Source organism: Triturus cristatus, chromosome 4_1 (assembly GCF_964204655.1).
Source record: "Triturus cristatus chromosome 4_1, aTriCri1.1, whole genome shotgun sequence".
In the NCBI taxonomy this organism is placed as follows: domain Eukaryota; kingdom Metazoa; phylum Chordata; class Amphibia; order Caudata; family Salamandridae; genus Triturus; species Triturus cristatus.
In genome coordinates, this window is record NC_140585.1 from 321,963,102 (window position 1) to 321,977,075 (window position 13,974).

General features: G+C 47.1%; 1 protein-coding gene across 1 annotated transcript in view; it reads left to right on the forward strand.

The window, feature by feature from the left end:
• The first annotated feature begins 8,213 nt into the window (after window positions 1-8,213).
• Window positions 8,214-13,974, forward strand: part of LOC146854871 (sodium- and chloride-dependent GABA transporter 2-like) — a 681,032-nt gene continuing 675,271 nt past the window's right edge. The window contains exon 1 of the mRNA XM_085652276.1: window positions 8,214-8,390. The gene's annotated coding sequence lies outside the window, so the exon portion shown is untranslated. The remainder of the gene's footprint in view (window positions 8,391-13,974) is intronic.

The window sequence follows — 13,974 nt, forward strand, 5'->3', positions numbered from 1 at the left end:
GGTCTGGGCATCGAAGCTGTCGTGTATGTCGGCGATCTTGCGGTGGAAGTAGGTGGCGAGGGAGTCGCAGAGGTCTTGCGAGGGTGGGATGTCATTGGAGTTGGCGCTGGGGTTGGAGAGTTCTTTCACAATGCTGAAGAGCTCCTTGCTGTTGTGCGCGGTGTTGTCTAGGCGTTCTTTGAAAGCGGTCCTTTTGGTGGTGGGGATCAGTTGGTGGTGTTGGTGGTGTTTGCGGGTGGCGTTCCTGAGAGCTGTGAGGTTCTCTGTTGTTTGGTCGTGGTGCCAGGTCTTCTCGAGGGTTCGGCATGATTTCTTTGTGTTCTTGAGGTTGTCAGTGAACCAGGTGGCTTTCTTGTTGCTGGGCTTGCCGGTGGGTTTTTTAGTGGTTCGAGGAGTTGGCGCAGTCACTGATCCACTATGTGAGGTTGCGTGCGGCAGGGTTGGCATCAGTTGCGTCGGTGGGTTCTGGCTCAGTGATGTGGCGATGGCTTCCCTGAATTGTGTGAGTGGTCCTGGGGATCTGTAGACGAGGGTTCCTCTGAGGGTGGTCTTGGGGTCGGTGTGGATCTGGAAGTGTAGATGTTCGGCGGAGGGGAGGGCGTCCTCTGTGTTGGTCGTGACGCTGATCGAGTTCCTGTGGATGATGGCGATTCCTCCTCCGGTTTGGTTGATGCGGTCCTTCCGGGTGATCTTGTAGCCGCCGGGATGGCTATGGCGATGTCGGGGCTGAGGAGGCGTTCATCCAGGTTTCCGTGAGGAAGGCGACATCCGGTGCAGTTGTGTCGAGGAGGTCCCAGAGTTCGATGGCGTGTTTGTGGACGGAGCGGGTGTTGAGAAGGATGCACTTGAGGTGGTTGTTGTTGCATGGTCCGGGGGGCGGTGCGGAGGCAGGTGAAGTTGCCCGTTCGGCAGGAGAAGGGTCCGTGGGTGCGCTTCGGGGTGGCTCGGTAGCAGATGGATGATCGGCCGGTGTTGAGTGCGTGGAGGGAGGCGGTGTCATAGCTCAGCCTGGTTGTATGGCTCCTGCGGGGGCCAGAGGTTATTGCACTGGGCGCCGTCCAGGCGCGGACGGGCACAGACGGGCTTGCCTTAGGCGCGCCAGTGCCGCGGACGCGCAGCGGCCTGCATTATGAGGGGTCGAGGGGGGGAGGAGCAGCTGGGAGGGAGGAGCGGGAGCGAATCGGGGCTCGGGGCGGGGCCGCAGGGGAGGCAGCGGCGGGAAACAGACGCGGGGCAGACGTGGGATGGGGGCGAGGGGAATGAGCGGCACAGACAAGGCAATACAGAATAATGGGATACAACAGTGGGTAAAACAAACCGGCACAGACAAGGCACTACAAGTTGGGAAATAAAAACAGTGGGAAAAGCAAAGAAAGATAGAAATCAAGACAGCAAAAAGAAAGACAGAACATTAGGGAGAAGAGGCACAGAGAAACAACAGGTACCACTGAAGGAGACCCGCCACTGGGCCACCAGGGATCGAACTGTCAGGCAGCAGGGCTCAGGGGCATGGCAGGAGCAGGGTGTGCTACCGTGTTGGGGGAGCGACCTTACCTGAAAACAGGGTCAAGGGGCGCCCCCTCAGTGCGCAGCGGCCTGCATTATGAGGGGTCGAGGGAGGGAGGAGCAGCTGGGAGGGGGAGCGGGAGCGAATCGGGGCCCGGGGGGAGGGGCCGCAGGGGAGGCAGCGGCGGGAAACAGAGGCGGGGCAGACACTGGGTGGGGGCGAGGGGAATGAGCGGCACAGACAAGGCAATACAGAATAATGGGATACAACAGTGTGTAAAAAATGACACAGACAAGGCACTACAAGTTAGGAAATAAAAACAGTGGGAAAAGCAAAGAAAGATAGAAATCAAGACAGCAAAAAGAAAGACAGAAAATTAGGGAGAAGAGGCACAGAGAAACAACAGGTACCACTGAAGGAGACCCACCACTGGGCCACCAGGGATCGAACCGGCAGGCAGCAGGGCTCAGGGGCACGGCAGAAGCAGGGTGTGCTACCGCGTTGGGGGAGCGACCTGGCCTGAAAACAGCGTCAAGGGCCGCTCCCTCAGCGCACAGCGGCCTGCATTATGAGGGGTCGAGGGAGGGAGGAGCAGCTGGGAGGGGGGAGCGGGAACGAATCGGGGCTCGGGGGGCAGTGCCGCAGGGGAGGCAGCGGCGGGAAACAGACGCAGGGCAGACGCGGGATGGGGGCGATGGGAATGAGCGGCACAGACAAGGCAATACAGAGTAATGGGATACAACAGTGGGTAAAAAAACGGCACAGACAAGGCAATACAAGTTGGGAAATAAAAACAGTGGGAAAAGCAAAGAAAGATAGAAATCAAGACAGCAAAAAGAAAGACAGAAAATGAGGGAGAAGAGGCACAGAGATACAACAGGTACCACTGAAGGAGACCCACCACTGGGCCACCAGTGATCGAACTGGCAGGCAGCAGGGCTCAGGGGCACGGCAGGAGCAGGGTGTGCTACTGCGTTGGGGGGAGCGACCTGGCCTGAAAACAGGGTTTTCACATATAGGATATGTATGCAAAGGCAGGGTCTGTGGAGCTTATACCTATGGTGATGTTATAACTGTAACTCAAAGACAATACTCACAGTGAACACGAAACACCACCCAAGTAGTCAGCTGTGCCCACGGATCCTGGTGATCAAACAGGAACATGCAAGGCAGTAACAGCAAAGGGGTAGAACTAAACACAAGCACAATAGACAAGGATCTAGCAAGGAGGAGTGCTTAACAGGAAAGGAAGGAAATCACAGGGGACACTTGGCAGAAAGCAGGTAGTAAACATACAAGGTAACAGAAACAAGACAGCAAACTAGAACTGGAACCAAGGAAATGGTAAGAAAGGCAGGGACTGGAAAAGAATATACAGAAGGGGAGGCTACAAGGGTGTACTAGAATAGTACTGGATCAGGAGTCAAGAAAACAAGGTAGCACTGAAGGCTGTGCTGGAGCAAGAACTAGAATTGAGCAAAAGCTCAGGAGTCAAGGTAGCACTGCAGGCAGTGCTAGTTCAGGAACATGGAATTACTAAAGCCTAAGGAGTCAAGGTAGCGCTGCAGGCAGTGCTAGTTCAAGGAAACAGGAAATAGCTACAGCTCAGGAAACATGAAGTCAAGAGAGCACTGCAAGCAGTGCAAATCAGGAACAAGAAATAGCCGAAGCCCAGGAACAGGAACAAAGACTAACTATAGCTCAGGAATCAAGGTAGCACTGCAGGGAGTGCTAGATCAGGAACAAGGGAAATTGCTGCAGCTCAAGAACAAGGAATACTAAGGCTCAGGAGTCCAGGTAGCAGTGCAGGCAGTGCAAATTCAGGAACAAGGAAAACGGCAGCAGGTCAGGAACAAGCAATAACTAAAGCTCGGGAAACACTGGAAACAAAAGGATAGCAAAAGCTCAGGGAGCACTGGAAACAAGGGTCGGTCTCACCGGTACACAGCTACAATGACCAACCCTGGGCTGAAGGGAGCTAGGGCTTAAAAGAGCTCACAGTACCCATGAGCATCAGGTGTGAGCAGGCTAGCAGCAGCGAGCCACAGGTGAACTGAATTCCTCCACCCAACCTTAGCCTGCAGAGGTGGAGACAAAGCAGTGAGCAGGGGATTATAGGTAATTGAGTTACCAGCATGAGCAGACTGGCTTCCAGAAAACCCGGCATGGATTGGGAATGGATGTATATTCCTAAATGATGTCCAAATGCCTGGAAGTCAGCATATGCATACAGGGGAGTGTTTGGAAGCATGTTAGAATACTGCAAAGCCCCACAATTCAGCCCCCTGGTGGTGGGAACGAACGCACAGGGAGTGAATCGTGACATACGGAAGTTCTCCCTAAACTGCTGCAAAAATATATGGAAAATTATAAATGCATTTCTCCCTTTAACCACTTTATTAAAGTGGTAACAGGTAGGGAACGACAATAAAACCTAATACTTACCAATACCTAAGACCCTAACCCAGAACGCAGCGAAGGACAAAATGCAGCCAAACTGTGCTGAAATGACATGGCTGCCTCTTACATTTGGAAACACAGTCATTAGACAATCATATAATACTTAATCATTCACATGTACCACGATATACTGCAAACCTGCCACAGTATTATGCTGCACCGTATATAACTATTTTAAAACATATAACTTTAACACTGTTTACTCAATTCACACATACTGACCATTTACACCTAATAAGGTTTTTTTCCTGCTATATTATATCCACATCCGTTCACATACTTGCAAGTTATGTCTATTTCAATTACCACACTTAACTCTATGCCACTCCACGCCACTCTACTCTATGCTACTCCACTCTACGCCACTCCAATCTATGCCCCTACACTCTACATCACTCCACTATATGCCACTGCACTCTATGCTAAACCACTGTGCGCCACTCCACTCTACCCTACACCACTCTACACCACTCCACTCTACACATTACACTACATGCTATTACACTTGACGCCACTCCAGTTCATGATACTCCAGTGTACTCCACTCAACTGTACGCCCCTCCATTCTATGCTACTCCACTTTGCGCAATTCCACTGTATGCCACTCTACTCTACACCACTCCCCTATAAGCCACTCCACCCCACCCCACAAGACTCCACTTTACGCCACTCCCCTGTATACCACTCCACTTTAAGCTATTCCACTTTATGCCACTCCGCTCCACTCTATGCCACTCCACTCTGCAGCAATACATTGTACAGCATTCACTGTACACTACCCCACTCTATGCGCTGCAGTAAATGCCACTCCACTGTATGCTACTCCACTGTAAGACACTGACCTCCACGCTATTCCACTGTATGTAACTCCAGTCTACCCCACTCAACTCTATGCTATTCCACTCTATGCCACTCCACGCCACTCCCCTCTAGGCCACCAGTGTACGCTATTGCACTGTATGCCATTCCACTCTACACCACTCTTGTTAGACTTGGCATCTTTTGGTGTGTTTCCCCTGACTTTCTGCTTTCTGACCTCCCGGTTTTGACTCTGTTTTTGCTGGTTTAGTGTCTCTGCGCTCTTTCGCACTGCTGTTCAGTGTTAATGTGCATGTGCTCAAGTTGTAAATTATGTTAAGGATTGGTGTTTCCATGATTGGCATATTTGATTTACTGGTGAGGCCCCAGTAAAGTGCACTGAGAGTGCAAGGGCTCGTAAATCAAATGCTACTGGTGGGCTTGCAGCACCTGTTGTGCCATCCACGGAAGTAGCCCAGAAAAGGTAACTCTGACCTGCCACCGCAGAGTCTGTGCACAGTTTGTAACTGCCATGTTGACCTGGGAAGGGCAACCACTTGCCAGGCACCAACCTTCCCTTTTTCTACATGTCAGTCACCCCTAAGGTAGACCCAAGGTACCCCTGTGGGCAGGGTGCTGTGTATGTTAAAGGTAGGACATGGACTGATGTGTGTGACATGTCCTGGTGGTGAATTACAGTGTATTTTGATTTTCACCACTGCAAGGCTGCATGTTCCCATAGGACAGAATGGGGAGTTTGTTTATAACGTCTTATAAACATAACTGGCCCTAGGAACAAGGTAGAGAAATAACGTTTAGTGTGCCTGAACTCAGAATCTAAAGATGCATCTTTTAGTAAAGATGATTTTTACATTCTGTGTTTGAAAATACCACTTTTGGAAAGTAGGTGTTTTCTTGCTTCGCCATCCTGTGTGCCTCTGCTGGGGTTGTGGAGTGGCTGCCTGGCTTTGGGATGACAGGGGCTGGAGAGGGACAGTGGCTCCAGAGAGCCTGATGGGTCAGGGCTGGGCTGAATAGACAAGGGCTGCATTCAGAGTAGTGAGAGGAGATTTCCTTGTACCTGAATGGGCCTGGTCTACCTTGCACAATGCTCTCTCCACCCCTTCCCAGAAAGCCACACCAGTGAGGAAATAACTGATTTGGGCTGGGTACAGACACTCTCTGCCTTCAGAGAACAAAGGGTTTGGTGGCATAACTATTGAGGCCCAGACCCCAGAACTTTAGACCTCTTTTGGACCAAGAAGACTTCCAAGAAGAAGAGCTGGAGAAGCTGTGAGGAGGAACTGCCACTTTGCTGTGTGCTTTGCTGTGTTGGCTTGCAGTGGTTGCTTCTGTCTTGGTCAGTGAATGGACTGGACTTGAACTTTCTGCAATCTATTTTTGTGAGTTTCTCCAAGGGCTTGTGGTAGAGCTTGCCACCTGGTCAATAAGTCTCAGGAACAGCAAAGACTTCAAGTTCTTCTGCCCTCAGCACTGGGGACTGTGTGTTTTGTGCTGCAACAGAAGACAAAGCAACCCGCTGCTGTCTACAAGGCTGCTGCTGACGCTGTTGCCGACTCCATGTCCTGAAGGCACCGCAGAAGGCACCGCCGCAATGCTGCACCACAACCCTGGTCTCACCGACGACGCCTTCTGCCACTGCCATGGAGCCACTGCTTTCATCGCAACCTATGGGAAACGCGACTCGCACAGCCTCGCTTCACGACGCCACATTGCTATCCCTGATGATGCTCCACACCGACATCGACGCCGCTGCTTGCACCATGGTTCGAGGACACCGCTTGTAAGTTACACAACGCACCGTCCTCATCCCACACCACAGCCTTGGCCTACCAACACTAGCGTCATCGACTTCAGTTCGTCAGCTGACAACAGCGCGTCAGAAGCTACGACGCCGCTGCTTGCACCATTACCTACCAGCACTGCGACGAGCATCGCATCACTTTGCACCACAGCCCTGGTCTCATCGACGCTGCTGGACGACCGTCACCGAGCCGCTGCCTGCACTGCAACCTGAGGGCACGGCATGCCGCACCGTTGCACTTTGCACTGCAGCACCCGACGCCTGCCGACGCCGGTGCTCCTGACTTCAACCACGAGGAGTTCGATCTGCAACGCATGTGACTTCAAGGGCCCGACGACTCCTGCACTGACCTCCGGAACAGACACCTGCGGACGCTATGCTTTCGGAGCTCCCTGAGAGGTCTGCGACGCCCTTCATTTCTAAAGGTACTGTTTTGCGTGTTTTCCCGGCAAAGTAGCTGGCCTGTGATGCCGTGGTCAGCCAGAACTTTGGATTTGTTGTTCACGACGCTGTGATAGCCCCAAACGGAGCTATCAACTTCAAGGAACATTATTTCAAGTTGATTTTGATAACTGAAGATTTCTAAGTACTGTTTGTTGGATTTTTATAGTTTTCGGTCTTGTCTTAAGTATATAAAATGTGGGATATTTTTCTAAACTGGTGTGGTGTCCTTTTGTAGTGTTTACACTGTATTACTGTTGGTTATGTGCAAATGCTTTACACACTGCCTCTAAGATAAGCCTGACTGCTCGTGCCAAGCTACTAAGGCGGTGAGCAGGGGTTGTTTTAGGAGTGTAATTCCCTTATCCTGAATAGAAGGGAGAGTCCCTACTTGGACAAAGGTGCAAACCCTTGCCAACTAGAGAACCCCATAACAACTCCACTTAACGCTACTCCATTCTGTGCCACTGCACTCTATCCAACACCACTCCATGTCATTCCGCTATGCTCATCTCAACAACACTATACCCCACTCAAGAAGAGTCGAAATATAATTTTTTGTGTAGTCTGTTTAGTTTGTAGGTAAAAAACATAAATAAAGTTATATTAATTTAAAGATGGTGCATAACGTATAAATTTATTGTAGAACTATAAATTAAGAATTTGTAATGTTTGTGTATTTTGTCTGGTTTGTATATAAATATAAATAAACTGCTCCTAAACATAACAAAGGTTTTTCATTATATGAACCAAATGTCGTTTTTTTTTAAGCATGATTTCGTCAGGCTGGTTTCTCAATTTTGAGGTTTGTTAATAATGAGGGGATGCCATTAAAAAAATGTACATACAATTTGATATTGGTGGCCGCATTTTTCTTCTTTTTTATTTTTGTTGCATGTTCTGTCAGTAAGCAGAATTTGAAAAAAAGAAAAAACCCATCGTACCGGCTTCTCAAAGTCGGACACTTTGGCTTTGCCAATGCTTGTTTGCCTCTGGGGCTGCTCAAGTCCTACCTTGGTGTTGGTTGTCCAGAGTGTCGCCTGGTACCCTCAGGAGCAAATCTGGTCACAAGACATGTATAAATCTAAAGGTCGTTTTAAACGTTTGCACGTTTTGTTTTATAATTTTGTTTACTTTGCTAAAATGAGGACAGAGGGATGTTTCCCCTGTTAGCTCGCTCCGGATCCCTGATCAGCACAGCCGGAGAGAGGCAGGTCGGCTGAGGTATGCGGGGCGGGACGGGTTTAGGGTTACGCACCATAGAAGTCGCCCTCCTTCCTGCTTTAAATAACCAATGTCGCGCCAGCCCACATTGAAGAATCTCCCTCCGCGTGGACTCTGGACAGCTCGCGCCTGAAGGTAAGAGCCCTCGGTTCTTCTAAATGCTTCACTGACGTTTCTCTCACTTGTGGAGTTTATGATTAAATCCAGCGTGTCAGTGGTGTGTGTGGTTTCGAACAATCCCCTGACATTAAATTGAGGCATCACGTTTGTGTTAACGCCAGTCAGAGGTATTGATGTTTGCTGTAAATATTGTAAGTTGACTAATTAAATGTATATATGATGCGTGCTGCACTGTTTTTTTTGAAGGGGAGAAACAGCCCGCACGGTATCTGTTTCATGCACATACAGAATAGGCGTTTTTTCCCTTAAAACTGTGCTTGTTCTGACGTATTCATTGGGACCACCTTTGGCCAGACACCCCCAACCCTAAATTATTTTCTCATAATGATTTCACAAAGCTTTACATACTACAAGCTGGATGAAACATTGGAAGGGACAGTGGCACTTTCCTTCCTCCCTGAAAAAGAGACTATTACTCAGTGGTACTTTCCAAAGTTGTTCACAATAAAATATGTGTTGTGAAGTACCGCGAATAATTTAAAAACATTGCAAATGAGAACAAACAAAGGGAGTTTTAAAACAATCGTGAACCTCTGTCCCGGGTTGCTTTTTCTTACAATAAATCCAGTACTGAAAGTTAAAGCGCACAGCAAAATGCCCGAGAGATTTTAGGACCCGATGGGAAACGTACGTACCCGGCCGCAACACAGACATTGGTGGCAGTTGTTGGCTTTTATTTTCTCACATTCAATGCGTCTATTGAGGTAGCGTTTACTCATCCCTCGTGAAACGTGTTTTGCTAGGCGCATTGGCCACGTGCGATTGGTTGACTGGTCGGGGACAGCTGCCGGGTGGAACGAGGAAGCTCCCGCCCACCTGTCTTCCAGAGCCTCGCTCTCCCTCGACAGCTCGCGGCACACTTGGATGGCCTGACTGTTCCTAGTCTGAAGATCAGTGGTAACGTCAGTGACATCACTGACCCTAACGTACGAAATGACCCTTTAACATCCGGTGACATCACAGGGTCGACCCCTTGTCTGACACTCCCTTCCCCCCTCAGCAGGCTCCCAGTTGCTGTGAATCAGCCAGGAAGAGGGAGTGAATAATACAATATCAAAAGAGTGCTCTTAAAGTGCTGTTTACTCTGGGCCTCAACTAATACATTTTTTTAAGTCTGCCACTAAGAAATTGTCAACAAGGGGAAATATGACATTAAATCTGTTCTGCTTAATTGGTTGCAAAATCTGCATTTTAAAATATGTTATAGGGTTAGGGCATCTGCTGCTGAGAACGTTGTGTGTCCAGTAAATCTGAGTGATAGTAATGGTAAAATAACTGTAGGTTAACACATTTGCTGGAGAAATCTGTTTTCTCTAATCCCAGTTTTAGATTAAAGTAGCATAGAGGATTCATGTTTCTCCTACAAAGTACATCATGTAACATGCACATGACATATTTTGTAATTTATGTAGGTGGTAGGTAAGTGGTTAACTGCTTTTAGCACAGAGATCCTTTTGTTATTTGCAGTTCATAAATCACAACCCTTCTAACATAGCACAGTGAGCTAGGAAGGACATGTAACTCCTCTGATATGTATCCCTCACTATCTCATGCAGGCCCACTGGCATTATGTTAATCTGCTGCCACAGCATTTTTCTCATAGTTATGGATTTGCTGCATTTGCCACATAATCCATCATCTGCTGCATAATTTGCAAATTGTTCTTTGCTCAGGCTGATCTAAAGTTACTAAAAATGCATGTTCCTATGAAGCGGAAGGCACTTGGCCAAATTTGACTTTTCACCTTTCAGTTACATATTGTTGTATTTGGGTGTTAAATTAGTTATGAGGTAAGACCTTTATCCAGACAGTGTTAAGATGTGTAAATATGACAAAAGAATGAACTGGTACTATCACAAAATGTGCCGCATTATGTTGAATAATTTGCATTTTTTTACCATATAATTTAGTAATCCCTGCTGCATGATTTAATCCTTCATTGCCGCATAATGCCAGTGGCCCTGGTCTTAAATACCACATCCTGTGCATTGGTTTACATACACAGTTTATTTCCAATGTGTAATGCTTATGTGTAATGTAAAGTGCTCTGACACCCTACATTGAGATGAGTAGCGTTATAAAAAAAATTAAAACAACTTGAGGTTTTTAAATTGACATTTGTGTAAATACTGGGACAGATCAGCACATCTAACATTTATACAGTGCATGGAAATCACTTATATATGGGCGTTGAAAAAAGTCAAAACAATGTCTCTCTTAAGTACTTGTGAAGCAATATTAAGCTGTGTGCCTTTGTTTCCCCTCCATGCGTTTGCATCTTGGTGTGAGGCTCCAGATAGCTCCCAGCCAAGATACCGAAACAAGAGGAGTCCTAATGGCCCCTTAATTCGGCCTTTGTATTTGGCCCAGCTGGAATAACAAAGCCCCCTCGCTGCCTGCATGCTGCTGATCGGAACGAACGCAGGCAACATGCAGGTGCTGGTGAATTTGTTTCAGTGTCTGAACATTCCACCGGGACAAGTTCAGCATATTTCAGTGGGCCCAACTTCTTGGCAGGGTGGACGGCATTGACTCAATGAAAATAGTGGGTGGATGCCGTCTACCTGCGTGCACCCCCGACTTGTGCCCTGAGGACAAGCATTTCCAGAAATGGGGTCAGAGCAGCCGCGGTCCGTGCAGGTAACAAACAGTGGGGCCGTGTAAGGGGGGATTTCAAGTGACGATGCAGAGGGAAAATTAATTATTTATTTAATTTCCCTCAGCATCGTCCCTCGAAATCCCCCCTTATCTGGCCCCACCACCCCACTGCTGTTACCTGCACAGACCGCGGCTGGATCAGAGCTAAGTTCATAGCCATTATATGAGGAAAAAGACGTGACAAATTGTGCAATTTAAGCACATTGGACAAATCTGCTATTATAAGAAACATATTTTTGTAGATTTGACACTGTTCCTAGGCTTCACTCATAAAATGCTCCTGACCCATTGTTGACTGAAGGTACATTTTTAGTTTACCCAATTAGAATTTGTAAAATATTCATGGGTAGGGCTGCCCACTTGTACAGGTTTCACTATATTAGGCTTTATAGCAGTGCCTAATTTGAGCTGGTAGTTGCAGGTGAGCCACTGGCACTCATTTTCAGGGTTCCACACATATTTTTCCTCACCCGACTTTGTTAAAGAACAAGAGAGAGAAAAATATAAAAGAAGACAGCAGAGAGAAAGATGGCAAAATTGTGACAAAGGAAGAAAGCGCAGATAAAAAATAACCTGTAACAGTGATATTAAATAGCGGGGAGTGCCCGGGCGTGGATGAACGTGGCACACAGTAGAATCCCGTCTAGGCAGTATTGGTATTCGACGCTCACAAAATTGCTGGGTCCATGGTCCTAAGCAAGACTTTGGGCCCTGGCATTTCATATTTTACAAATCAAGGTGCTTAAGTTACCACATATTACGTTGGGATGTGCGACTGGTAAGTCACACATTTAGGGCCATATGTATGAACACATTTTTCCATAGACACAGAATGGGTAAAACCCTTTGATACATCTGGCCCTTAATTCCCAAAATACCATTCCTTTTTTTCGGAATTAATTGTGTGCAATAAGTTGGTTATATTGCTGCCTGTAAATGCACTACCACACACATGTGCTACACTAGATCAAAATTCAATAGTTATTGTTACAATGCCACATTGAGCAGTTCCTATATAAGTAGCATATTGAACCACATCCATGCAGGAATGCACCATACTGTTACTGACAAGCTAGCAATAAAAGTTGCCGGCTAGGGAGTATTATGGGCAGAGGTGCCAGCCTCGATGGTAGAAGTCTAGCTAAAATACAGATACAAAGTTATTTGTTTAGGACGATTGGTCCAATTCCCTGTAGAGATGAAAAGAATCAAAGACAGTGGAGAGGGCTAGCATAGGAGTTCTGGTTCTCCATTTAAATACATTGCAGTGTTTAAATCATCCAGTGTGGAAGTCAGTGCTACTTTTGTGCCACAGACATACCAGAATCTGTTTTGGTAATCTGGGAAAAGGTTGCTTTTTTCGATAAATGTAGATATTTGTCTTGAAACCAATCTTTCAATCGTTTTGCTTTGAACTAATCGGTTATTGACTAGTAGTTAGAAGAAGCCTTTGTTTGAAGGCCTCTTTATTTCAGGGAGTTCTTTTGCGAAAAGACCTTTAGCCAAGGACATTTTGATACTGCTGCCTGGATTGGCTGCAAAGTCATTAATGAGGATATGCATGCATATCTGAGCAGGACATTGGCCTGCCAGTGATCATGATGGCTTACACGCTTTTGCAGCCTTGATGTGGTCCTGTGGGGTCCGGTGAGTAACTGTGGTTGCTTTCAGGATGTATTTTCTAGGAAACCGCACCGCACTGCTGGAACTGTGATCAAACAATGCAGAGGGAAGCAGGGGAAAAACCATATTTGGAGGGTTGAAAGAAATGCAGGTGCGCCAGGCACAGAGCGAGGGCAAGTGGAGAGGCCTTCGACTGTGCTGCCAAGGCACCAGGATGTCCTAAGGCACTTCAGGCACTTCAGGCACTGTGTTTAGACGTCCCTTTTTCCTGTGATTTCTTCTAGCAGGTTTGTTTTTGTGACCCTGAGGCCCATATTCAACTCGTCCTTTTCAGATCTCCTGCCTCATGATAAGTTCTCCTGACCACTCTCTACTCTCCAGGCCACAGGTCAGCATTCCAGGAAATAGGGTAGGCTTCTCTGAATCAAGGCAGGTATCAGGTCCCATGGCGTTTCTGGCCCTAGTCAGGTTATCCTGCTACCTACTCCTGGGTTGTTCTCCAGAAGGAATCGCCCATGCGGCTCATCATTTAAAGGTGGAGCAGTGGCTATTCCTGTAGGTGTGTGCTGTACAGACAAGGTAAGTTATTGGAAAGAATATCTATTTAGTTCAATGATTTCACACTGAGACACATTTGTGTCTCAGTGTGAAATCATTGATACTAAACTGATGCATATTTCATCAGTTTAGTATCTATGCAATGACTTATTTAAATGAATCCATTAAATATGTAAGAAGTGAACAAACCATAAGAGAACCCATATTAATTTAGGAAAAATATAATGTTGCATGAATATGCTGTACTAGAAAGGATACATATTCTGATAGGACACCTGTGCACTACCTAGCTCCTTGTAGTCACTGTCATCCACTTACTAAGATTTCAATGAGTATAAGGCAGAATGGGTGCAGATAGGAACTGTGCAAGATTATTGGCAATAAATGAAAACAATGTGATTTTTAATACAGCAGAGTGTTATAAAGCCACTGCACTGCTTCTGGATAATGACTAATACTCTGTAACCAGTAACATAACGTCATGCATCAGTCTAGAAAAGTTAAGGTACTTGTATAGTGCCGTGATGTGCTTTTTTTAAAGCACCGTGGTTAACGGACTTGTTTCAGAATTTCTGAGATTCAGAGTTTCACTTCTTCCGCCTGGCGGCACATCGCACCGGTCACCTGACCATATATGATCAACAGAAAAAGAGCTTTAAAAAGAACATCTAAGACAGGGGCTTTGGCACCCCTCACATGT